At 48.9% G+C, this 12,413-nt stretch overlaps 2 pseudogenes; both read right to left on the bottom strand.

Annotated features, from left to right (window-relative positions):
• Positions 1-10,390: 10,390 nt before the first annotated feature.
• Positions 10,391-10,513, bottom strand: LOC136634789 (5S ribosomal RNA; annotated as a pseudogene).
• Positions 10,514-10,694: 181 nt separating this feature from the next.
• On the bottom strand, positions 10,695-10,816 carry LOC136634970 (5S ribosomal RNA; annotated as a pseudogene).
• Between the last annotated feature and the right edge of the window lie 1,597 nt (positions 10,817-12,413).

The raw sequence follows: 12,413 nt of genomic DNA, 5'->3' as shown, positions 1-12,413 counted from the left end.
TCTCATTGCTCTTTGATCCCAATCTTTTCCATTCCTCCAGAAATGTCTCCCTACCAGAATGTAAAGAGTCACAGCAGTCTATTTAGGAATACTGAGCATTGCAAGCTGGCTTCCTTGGCTCTGGCTTTGAATCTCGGTGCCCTCAGCTGCTTGGATTCAGCAAGCACCAATACAGGAGAACAGCTGAGTTCCCTGGGGGTGCAGGGGGGGTGCTTCTCTCCTGGTGTGACCAATTCAGTTGTGCAACCAAATCATATTATACTCCACATCTTGCACGAGAGGCCACACAGAGGACAAAGAACAAGAACCTGCTATTTTGCAAACCAGTTTCAGAAACACTGCAATGCAACCAAGCCTGGCACGTACTCCTCAAGTTGGTTTTCCAGCCCTGGGGAGGCCACCTCTCCCTGCACACACCCCCATTTCCTTCTATGAATTTCTATAGACAGCACTGAACAGCCAAAGCATATTTATTCATGAGAGGTGACATGACCTTTACTCGAGAAAAGCTTGTTCAGGACCTGCAGTCAGTACTTCCTCCCTTGTCTCTTGCCACAGATTCTTGGTCTTCAAGTACATCAGTACATAGGTTTAAAACTCCTTTTTTTTTTTAAAGAAAGAAAGAAAGAAAGGACTCCCTAACCTGGTATTTAAAAAAAGAAAAAAAGTCACTAGTCCTTATGGCTATGGGGGGAACATGAAAACAGACAAGGCTTTAATTTATTTTTTGTCACAGTGCATAATTAGCATTTGGAACTCATTGCCACAAGGTATCATGATAACTGAAAGCCCAGAAGACTTTAAAAGGGGAATAGATAGATTTACACAGGATAAAAATGAAAACTTCTGCTGAAACAGCCCAACAGCTTTTAAGAGGGTCTTCTCTTTGATTGCAGCAATTTCCCTCTCCAAACTCTCCGAAGTGTCAGACCCACGGCTTGTTAACCCTAGAAGCTCAGCTGCAAACTCATAGTTGCCTTCACTGGGAAATCGATGCCAGATTAAAAGTCACCCAGTGGAAAACGGTTTGCAATTTGCAAAGATCAATGCAATTAAGCAATTACTGCTTAAGTTTAAATCCAGTCCTATCCACAGTTTGCATTGCATTTGGAAATGGGGGTTCCCCCCCCTTTCGGGAACAAATTCCTGAAGCAGAAAGGGAAATTGAGCATGTGTGTGTGTTGGACTAGGAAATAAATGTTGATTTGGAAGCAGTTTGCAGAAAAATGGGGGTTGGCTCCCCCCCCAATTCATTCCAGGAACCAGCAAAGAAAGTTCTGTGACCCTCCTATACATTGGCCATTACATTCTGCATTGCTGTGTCCTTATAGTGCTCCCAGACATAGATTTTTTGACTGGCCTTCTTAGTACTGAGATATCAGGTGCTGAATCATAAGCTGTTTTTGCGATATGATCAAGACAAACGTACCAGCCACAAGACATCATTATTTCCTGTCATGGCAAATAAATTAGATACAAATCTATGACAATCTCAGGTCTTGGTGAACCCTCTGCATAACTTTTCTTTATCCACACAGGCACACAACTGCTCCATTTTTATTGAATGGTACTTACAGCACAAACCCATGCATGTCTACTCAGAAACAAGTCCCTTTGTGTTCAACAGGGCTTACTCCCAGGAAAGTGTGCATAGGATCACAGCCTTAGAGTGTATATTGTTGACCTTTGTATAGCTAGAGAAAACCAGTCTTTTGAATCCTGATTAATCTGCAGTTCATTAATTGATTTATTGTTTATTTTCAGGGATTGGAAACCTACCCTTTCAGACCCCAAATGGGGGTTCAAGGGGGCTGATAGCAAAAGTGCAGCTAGTGATAAACATGAATTATTGATACTACAAAGTGGATAGTTAACGATTAAAAACCATTCACACCACGAATTGAAACAACCATGATGCAGCAAGAGAACAATCAAACAATGGTGGAGAAATCTATTTAACTGGTCAAATAATTAAAAGCTTTAATCAGGTACAGAAATGACTGTGACAAGAAGGTCAAGCCGGTCTCATGGAGCAGGGAGTTCCACAGGCGGAGATTGCAGCTAAAAAGGCTCTGCTCCATGTTGCCGCCATCTGAGCCTCGGAAGATGCGGGGATATGGAGCAGATGCTCAGGTGAGAAGCAGAGGCCGATTCCTATGGGTCCTTCAGGTATATTGATCCTCAGTCTTTCAGAGCTAGCTTAAGATGAATGCCTGCAAATGACCTCCAGACATTTTGTTTAGTGCACAAGGCCACAAGACCTGTTTTATAAGAACCAGTGATTTTAAAGAAATAAAACTATTTCTGCCTTTGGAAGCTGTGACAAAAACCTCCTGGTTTTGTATGTTCTTCCCCCATAGCTATGAGGACTCGTGAAGTGCTTCTTTCTTTCTTTCTTTCTTTCTTTCTTTCTTTCTTTCTTTCTTTCTTTCTTTCTTTCTTTCTTTCTTTCTTTCTTTCTTTCTTTCTTTCTTTCTTTCTTTCTTTCAGAAGACTGCTGTTCTTTCCATCATGTGTTTTATGTCACCGTACATTGCAAGTGGTGTTTCTTCTGGCCAAGCCATCACCCTCCCGCTATAACCACCCAAAGTACACAAGAAGCTTCCTATATTGATGGGTGGGGATGAACAGCCACCAACCTTCACATCTATCTTCATTGTTTCCAGCACAGGCTACTCTGGTGCAACTCTCAGCCACCGGCCTGCTTTTCACAGGAACATCACAAAGATTAAGAACTGCTATAAAAGATCAGCAGGAAAGAAAAATTACTTGTGCAAAACGCTTCAAGATCTTTCTCAGAGTGCAAATGTTGCTGGCCACAAAATATTGCTCCCCAATTTCCCAGACTGTGCAAGCCTTCTGAACAGCTGCACATGGGCCTGAACCGGTCAGGATGTTGGAGTTGGTGCAACTCCATCTGCTTCCAGAGGTGGAAGGATACTGTCCTGAAAGGGTTAAGCCATAGCCCAATACCCTACACTTTACCTGTCCCCTTTGGATGACCTATGTGGGGGTGTGACCCAGACCTCTATATATTTTCCCTTCGCTCCGAGCACGCTCTCTTCTCTCTCTTTCTTCGCTGACCACTGGCTCTGCTGGCGCCGCCATCTTGACCACATGGCATGCAGGACGAGGCAGCTTTATGGCCTTGTTGTCTTTAAGTTAGAGTAACCTCTGATCTCAATCAGATGCTGTAAACATACTTCTATGGAACTGTGAGTAAATGACTTCTTTTGCAACTTCAGCCAGCCATTGCTGTTTGTCTTTATTGATTAGCAGCCAGCCGGGTGTGGGAGGCTACCTGGGGTTGATTCCCAGCAAGAGGCGGGGGGGGGGGGAGGTCTGCTGCTGAAGCTACTCTGCTTCCTCCCCTAAAGAGGAAACCAGTTTAAAGATTTCTCCAACACAGGAAGCGTTGGGAGTTTTTTGTGAGAGCCATTTCTGTATTAATTCATTTGCTGGCTGGACTTCTAGACCCAAAGCAATTCCAGAAAGCATCCATTCAAAAGCCTAAGATAACTCAAGTGTCTCACAGACATATGCTTTCTGCACTGGTTGCTGTGAGAAGGGGGGATATGGGGGGGAGACAACTCCATTCTCAGAAGGCAAAGAAAGACATCATGGAGGTGCGGACAGAGGGGCAGAGAAGGGGGGGCACTCATAGGGTTTCAGAAGGTGCTTCTCTCCGGTCCCAGAAGAGACACACAGAGCTGCTTCCTGAAAGAAGGCATTTTGATGCTTTGCTGGACATGCCCCATTGAATGCCCAGCGATTTGGCTGGTGCAGAAGAACGAACCGGGGGAAAAAGGCAGGACATGGAGCATTTGTCCTCGCAGCCCCCAATCCCAGAGGGGCACTCAAGCGAACAAGAGGCATCTCCCTTTATCACGAAAGGACAATTTGCGCTTGGATTTCCTTCCAGCTTCCTCTGAAAGCTGTGTCACGTTAGCTCTGACATTTAAAGGTCTGCCGCTTCCATCACGCCACATTAGGGTGGCAGGACCAGATACGTCGCCTCAGGTAACATGACAAGGCTGCGCTGAGTGTGTTGGGAAGAGGTGGGGGGGGCAGAGAGGAAGGAGGGTGCCCTCCCTCCCTTGCACATCACTCTCAGGCAGAGGGAGGGGGAGACCATCTCTACCCAGCCACAACCCCTTGCAAAACTGTGGCTGCCTAGGGCAGTCCAAAGCACCCTGGACACCTCCAAACACGCTTGGGTGAGCAACTACCCATCCGAAAGCCTGCGACCCACATAGCAGCGCCTTTGCCACCTTTGGAGCAGGCCTGCACAGCCAGGCAGGTGAGGCCATTCGGAAACTGTGACTTCATCGCCCCATTGCTCTGTAATGTGCTGGTAACCATAGAGCCAGACCATGGCAAAAGCTCGTAAGCAACGAATGCCTGGAAATATTTACTCTGGCCTTTGCATACCCTGTCAAGAGGGTTTTTAGTGAGATCAGAAACAGCGACCTCATTTGAGGAAACATTTTTTAAAAAAATAAATGCTAAATTCCTTTCAAAAAACGGCAGGTTTTTCTGTGCATGGCTTCGCTCTGCAAACACCACTAAAAACTGAGTTCAAACCTGCCCGCTCCTCTCTCTTTCCTCTTCCAGCTTGCACAAATCCACCTTTGGGATGCCGACCAAGGCAAGGCGACTGATATCATTCCAGTTTTCGGCATGCTGTTCTCATTTGGGGGCTGGATTTTGTCTCCCCAAATGTTGACTTTGGAGATGCTCTTGAATGGAACCTCAGAAATACTCAGATTATTGCAAAACACACACACACCCCGAACATTCTGCCCTCGGCTGTAATAGAAACCATCATTTTCCAACTGTGGCAGAGCTATTTTTAATCTCAGATTGCCTTTTCCTGAGTCAGGCTGTGACCCCCTCCAGCCCAGGACATGTTCTGTGGCTGGCAGCTACTTCTAGGCAAGAAAATCTCTCCCAGTCCTACTGCCTGCAGCTCTTTTAGCTGGAGACTCCAAGGATTTGAACCGGATGCCTTTCACATTTAAACATGCTTTAGCGCTGAGATGTGCCCTTCCCTGGAACCAGGCTGCTTTCCATCGTCCCTGAGGTCAGCAGGATGGCAGAAGGATGCCCCAACGCAGCACTTTGGCCCAGGGACCGGTTGCTCCAGGGTCACCTGGAAAGGGGGGGGCTCTGATGCTGTTTCATGTAGCTTTGGGGAGTAGCAGGAATTACTAGCAGCTAACAAATTTACTATTTCAGGCCCCACCGCATCTATAAACAGGAGGCAAAGTTGCGTGACTCAGAGATACCTTATGTGAATCGGCCTGACACTGAGTACAGAATTAACGTCTGGAGAAGCGTTTCACAGGCTGGGTGAAAGTGGCTGATTTCACACAGCATGGGGTGGGGGGGGGGAGAGAGCCATGTGACTGTTCAGATCTTTTGTAACCAGTGACCTATGAAAAGCAGCTCAACCAGCAGAACAAGGAGGAAATCATGTAGACGCACGTCAGAGATTTTGATGAGGTTGCCAAAACCCGCTCCAGAGCTTGCATTTCTGTTGCTGAGTAGGTGGATACAGCTGGCCTACAAAGGATGTTCTCTACATCTGGAACAGGGACGAGGATTCCAGCTCCCTAATGGTACATTTGGCCGGAGACGGACCATCATTTTGAAGGGCTCAGTGACCGAGCCCTCCCTGCATTTTACGTGGAAGGTCCTGGGTGTGGAATCAATCATGAGCTGCACCTCCAGGGAGGGATGGAAAGACATTCCTCCGTCTGGAACCTTGGAGAGCTGCTTCCGGCCCATGAAGACCACCCTGACCCAGCGCCAACTCAGCAAAAAAGCATCACGTTTTTACAGATGTAAACTGGTTTGCAATGAATTGTTGTACCTTCCAATGGTTGGTTGGCAACCTTCAGTCTGGAAAGACTATGGTATAAGCCTGCAACACCCAGTATTCCCAGGCGGTCTCCCATCCAAGTACTAACCAGGCCTGACCCTGCTTAGCTTCCAAGATCAGACAAGATCGGGAGATAGTGTTCAGTACAGGGAGATGGTTGGCAGCCTTCAGTCTCGAAAGACTATGGTATAAGCCTACAGCACCCGGTATTCCCAGGCGGTCTCCCATCCAAGTACTAACCAGGCCTGACCCTGCTTAGCTTCCGAGATCAGACGAGATTGCAGGGTACCTTCCACACAAGAGGAATTCTAGGAATTGTAGGTTGATGCAGGTGCTGGTGATTCCCTGTTAGAGACCCCAAATATCTGTCAAGTCCCATGATTCAACTGGAGGCCATCTGGTAAGGTTATGAACATAAGAAGAGTCCCGCTGGATCAAGACAAAGGGGGCCCATTTAGACAACAAGACACCTGCGTCCTGCGTCCTGCTGCCGCTCGCTGGCTGCCACTCGCTGGCTGCCACTCGCTGGCATTCTGAGGGAGCCTATTTCTAAAATCAGGATATCCATCATGGCTTGTAACCTGTGGTGGATCTTTCCTATCTGTCCAATTCCCTTTTAAAGGCATCTAGGCCAGATGCCACCACCACATCCTGTGGCAAGGAGTTCCGCAGATTAAATACACACCGGGTAAAGAAATATTTTCTTTGTCTTGTCACCAAGTCATGCCCTACACAAGCAGTTCTGTCTCCTCCACCCGCACTGCACTCTCTCCTCTACTGCCGACTCTAACAGACTCAAAGCTGGTTGAATGATCATGGCTTTTCCAGAGCCACACTCAGCGGGGCTACAGGATGTCAGGAAATTCTGGAGCTGGCCCGGAAGGGAGTGCAAATACCAGCCCCCAAGACAGCCAAATGGGCCTCTGTTTTTGGGTGAGTGGTTGAACGAGGCATGTTTTATAGGGCTTGGCTTGTATCAATATTCAGAAGGACTCCAGGGAGAACGGAAAGAACTGCTGCCTTCAGCATCTGAGCTGACTTCTGCTTTTTCTTTCTTAAAAAAAAAAAACATAGCCAAGATCATCTCTGATGCAGGGGAGCATTTTGCTGACCCAGCAGTAGAAACTGCCTTCTGGGATGCGAGACAAAAACCGGGGAGCCAGCAAAACGTGGCCTGCCTTCTTCCGAGGAGGCCTGTCAGCTGAGCAATGCCCATGCGGGTTCTGTCTGGTTTTTACATCGAGTTCAACCGGTCCCCTGGAGGGGGGAGAGGATCCCAACCAGAGGGCAGCAGGTTCATACAGAGATAGGCAAACTGCCCATCTCTGGGGTCCAGAAGTTGGGAGGACCTCAGCTGGCCCTGGAATTAAGCTCAGCTGAAATCAAATGGGTTTGTTTTCAAGTGCAGGGCGGATTTGGAAGAGGCCAGGAGTCTAACGCGGCTTCCACTCTCCAAGAGATGTTGCCAAGGCTGCAAGGAGAGTGTGTCACTGAGTCCAGGTGGCAAGCGGCAGGCCTTTGCCAGGAACCACTGGGAACACTGGCATGGTGTCTGAACGTGATTTATATTCCCCCATGTTAATTCCTAGGATTTCAGCAGAGTAGCCACACGAGCTGCATGAAGGACCCAGCGGATCCGTCATCGGTAAATCAAAGAGAAGACAAAGAAACCACCTCCAGGAGATGCTCCACATTAAATTATCTTCCCTGGTTTCACTGGCCTTCCCCCTTCGAATGCACTTCAAGATCGAGAGATAAGGTGAACTGGCTGCATTAAAAGGTTAAGGATGAGGCTGCAGGGCTGGCGTGAAAGTTCAAGCTGGTGCAGGTTGTAAATCTCACCAAATGGCAACATCCCTGCTAAATGCCACATGGATGAAAGGTCAAAAACTGTGCTTGCCTCACCCATTATTTAGGCTCACAGGACATAAGAACTGCCCTTGGGAACTTCAGGAGCAGGTGTGATGGCTGATGTCTCTGGCAGAGCAAGTGCTTGCTTACTGACGGGTCTGGAAGCCTTCCTTGGTAGTACCTCCAGGGACAGTTGGGGAACATACCCTCCCTAAAACCCTGCAGAGCCACTGCCCATCGGAGCTGACAATCCTGAGTTAAATGAACCATTGGCCAGACTCTGTAGGCAGCAGCTTCCTAAGCTCCTACTCTTTGTCCCCTGGCATTCAGCAGTGTTCAGTAACCTACTGTAGACTGCCTCTGGTCATGGAGGTTCTGTTTAATGCCATGGCTAGACCACCATGGGTAGACTCTCTTCTAGGGCAGAGTTGAACCCCACCCATGACACCCAAACTGGGGAACACACACAAAGGAGAGTTTTTGAATTACATTGGCTGTTCAAAAAAAAAAATAAAAATGGAACTCCAACATAACATGTAGTTATCATTGCTTTACCCTAGTCATTATAGGGTTCCTGACTGATGGGATCCTTGAGATGTCTGGTGCCAGAAACATTGATGCCGCTCTAACTTTGTTTACTGTCAGAGATATTGCCATTTATTCAGACCTAATTGAAGCAAAGCTGATTAACGAAGCAATTTGATCACTTGTGTGCAGACACCCACTGGTTATGTGAACCCTAATAGGTTGGGATGGACAAAGACAAAGAGGGTGCAGTAATCTCAAGAAGAATAGTGATGCTAAAGCCTCATGGTCATTCACATTACATTGTGAGAATGGATGATGGTCGGATCCCAAAGGATCTCCTCTATGGAGAACTCGTGCAAGGAAAGCACCCTACAGGTAGACCACAGCTGCGATACAAGGACATCTGCAAGAGGGATCTGAAGGCCTTAGGAGTGGACCTCAACAGGTGGGAAACCCTGGCCTCTGAGCAGCCCGCTTGGAGGCAGGCTGTGCAGCATGGCCTTTCCCAGTTTGAAGAGACACTTTGCCAACAGTCTGAGGCTAAGAGGCAAAGAAGGAAGGCCCATAGCCAGGGAGACAGACCAGGGACAGACTGCACTTGCTCCCGGTGTGGAAGGGATTGTCACTCCCGGATTGGCCTTTTCAGCCACACTAGACGCTGTTCCAGAACCACCTTTCAGAGCGCGATACCAGAGTCTTTCGAGACTGAAGGTTGCCAACACTTATTGTTTGTAAGGGGGGGGGGGGAGATTTCAGTAGGAAGCACTGCTTTCAACTTGAAAATCTAAGCGGGCCAATATTCATGCAAGAGAGGAATGTGCCTGCTACCTTTTTTAAGCCACCTAAGATCACGACCTCCTTCACGGCATCTTATGGTGAATTCTATAATTGCCTGTTATGTGAAGCCAGACATTACTTGGTTTATTTCGAACCTACTCCCCAGTCCCTGTTTTTAGAGAGATTCATCAGCATTTCTCTCCAAACCTTCTTCCCACACAGCTCACAATGCGACCTCCGACATGCTCCACCACCTCCGAGGACAGGACCACACATTGCCACAGATTAGACATCTAGGTTTGGCCCGAGTAGGCAGGGCTGTACCACAGAAAGCCTGCAGACAGCAGTGGTGCAGAAATGGAAACCCAGAGAGTCTCTACTTTCTTTTCTGAAGACTCCAAAAACCAGCATTCCCTGTGAGCAATGCCAGACACCATTTCAGAAGCTTAAAATCCACATTGTTGGCTTTACTCTCCAGCCAATCAAAGCCTCTTTTGCTTCCTAGCAGATTGTGCATCCTTGTTTCAGATCCGGTGATAAATTAATCAGAATTCCCAGGCAGGGCCCCCCAACCTCCTCGTGTTCAGTTGGGTGTGATTAATGGGGAATATCTAATGCCTCCTTCACCTTGGGACATCAATATAAATGTGGCGAGATCCCAGGCAAGCAGCTTCCCATAAATATTCAGCGGGTTTAATATATCACCCCATCCTTTGTTACAGGAATTTATTTGCATACATTCCTTCCCCTCCAGCACTTTTTCCAAGGATGATGGCACCCCGTGCAGGCGCTACCATCTCACCCCACAAAGGGGGGGGGGAGCAGACTTCCAGGCCCTTTTAAAAGCAATCACAAACGCTGTCCTGCTTGCCTTTTGGAAAACATGTCAGCTGCGGTCTGGGAGAGATGGCATTTTGCAGGGGCTAAGAGAATGATCCAGATTGGGAAGTGCCCCACACAAAGCTCCACCGTGAACTCACAAGGTAGCCTCAGGAGAGCCTTTCCCGCCATTCCCTCCATGCATCAGTCTTCCCCATCTGCAGTGTGGGGATAATAATACCCAAGAACCGCCGTGTAAAGGAAGGATTGCAACAAGAGCATGCGTGGGAAGCCATTTGAACAGACACTGAAATCTGCGGGCGCCAAGCCCATGAATAAGGTTGGTTGGGAACCTTCAGTCTCGAAAGACTATGGTAGAAGCCTACAGCACCCGGTATTCCCAGGCAGTCTCCCATCCAAGTACTAACCAGGCCTGACTCTGCTTAGCTTCTGAGATCAGACAAGATCGGGAGATCGTGTTCAGTATAGGGAGATGGTTGGCAACCTTCAGTCTCGAAAGACTATGGTAGAAGCCTACAGCACCCGGTATTCCCAGGCGGTCTCCCATCCAAGTACTAACCAGGCCTGACCCTGCTTAGCTTCCGAGATCAGACAAGATCGGGAGATCGTGTTCAGTATAGGGAGATGGTTGGCAACCTTCAGTCTGGAAAGACTATGGTAGAAGCCTACAGCACCCGGTATTCCCAGGCGGTCTCCCATCCAAGTACTAACCAGGCCGGACCCTGCTTAGCTTCCGAGATCAGACAAGATCGGGAGATAGTGTTCAGTATAGGGAGATAGTTGGCAACCTTCAGTCTCAAAAGACTATGCTAGAAGCCTACAGCACCCGGGATTCCCAGGCGGTCTCCCATCCAAGTACTAACCAGGCCTGACCCTGCTTAGCTTCCGAGATCAGACGAGATCGGGCATGTGCAGGGTGGAGGTCTCACTGTAGATACAGCTGGTTCAGTGGACATCACATGCACGGGCTTTCAGACTCCGTGGCCTGTTCCGTGCTGCCCCTGATACCTGCAGCCCAGCAGCATCCAACATCCCCTCATCTCCACGGCCACGACAGGTACAGCCCTGGGGGTCCTTCTTTTGCTGGAAGGCCAGTTTAATCCCAGCTGCCCAGCAGCAGTCCCTACTGCCCAGGAGCTGCCCAGCTGTCTCTTGGAAAGGGAGGGCATTGAGATTTTGGTGGTAACCAAGGCCACAAAAAAAAAAAAAAACTTTGCTAATTTTGTCTCCCAGGCAGGCCATTATTAATGTGTCACTGATCCCCAGATCCTTTTTTTTCCTTCTTCATTTATTCTGCCTGGGCCAGGAAACATAAAGTTGCTATAAACTCAGTGATGTGATTTATGGCCCGCCATCAAGAGACAGCCACAAACTAATTCAGCAGTGTCACTTCGGGCTCTTCTCCGAACCCAGGTGCCCACGATTAATGTTTCCCCCTGTACGCATCTGGCCGTCAAAATCTCCCCAGTGGTGGGGGGGGAGATGGTGACAGCTGGAAAAAGACGGGTGGCTTCCAAATAGCAGAAGGAGATGCTCTGGGAAGGGGTTCCAAGGAATGAAGATGTGATATCTGGAGAGGGAAACGAGGAGATAAACGGTTACAGGCAAAGAGAAGCGCAGAGAAAACTTTAAGATGAGGATTAGATGCTTGGGTTTCATGGAGAGGCAGGGATAAGGGCATGATCCTAGTAGCAGTGGTGGTGGTGGGGGGGTTTACTGGAGTGCTGGCTCAGCTAGAGAGAAGGGAGCACATGGCATTGGGTATAACAGGCGGAGTTACATGAACGTGGCATTTGTGGGTGATTTATGGCCTGCTTTTAGAGCCAGCCTTGGAGGAGAAGTGGCTTCCGGGACGCTGCCTGTTATCAACCTTTAATTCTGTAATTGCTCTTGAATCTGCTCCCAGCAGACTCGTTTCTGCAGAGCCAAACGTCTCCTGCAGTCGTATATCACGGCGCAGCGGTGGGGGGGAGAGACTGGCAACAGACGACACCCCGCACCTGCAGCTCATTGCTGCTGTAATGGGGCCCCTCGGCAGGTGAGGGCAAGGACTGCCCCCCTCCACAACTGTGGCCTGTCGTCAGGTGTCTGGGAAGGACTTTTGAAGCCTTGCGGTTTTCCCCAGATGGCTGCCCTGCCCTGCTTGTGAGAACAGATCACCACCTGGCACGGGGCCAAGGTGGCAGGAAGACCAGTGGCCGCTGCCAGGCTTTCCACACTGCAGGGGGAGGAGCAGGGAAGGAAAGCCTTCCCCGTGGCAGCTGCCTCGACTGGAGCCCCCACCACACCACACCCCTGGCCATAATGGCGTGTTGGAACACAGGTTTCTAGCAAGACAGTGAGGGGTGGGAATGCTGCTGCTCTGGTGCTTAAAAAAATACGTAGCAGAAGGCGTGAGAGAAATGGCTTCCAAGCTCATTGGCTCTACCCAGCCAGGAAATGGTGGCAGCCGAGGACAGCCATACAGTATGCAGAGACGAGTGGTGGCAATTACATTCCAGCTGGCCAGGAGATACTTTTGGGGTCTTCGGTG

Source organism: Tiliqua scincoides, chromosome 14, assembly GCF_035046505.1.
Source record: "Tiliqua scincoides isolate rTilSci1 chromosome 14, rTilSci1.hap2, whole genome shotgun sequence".
Lineage (NCBI taxonomy): Eukaryota > Metazoa > Chordata > Lepidosauria > Squamata > Scincidae > Tiliqua > Tiliqua scincoides.
The sequence above is the reverse complement of the archived record's forward strand: the minus strand, read 5'-3'. Positions and strand labels throughout refer to the sequence as shown.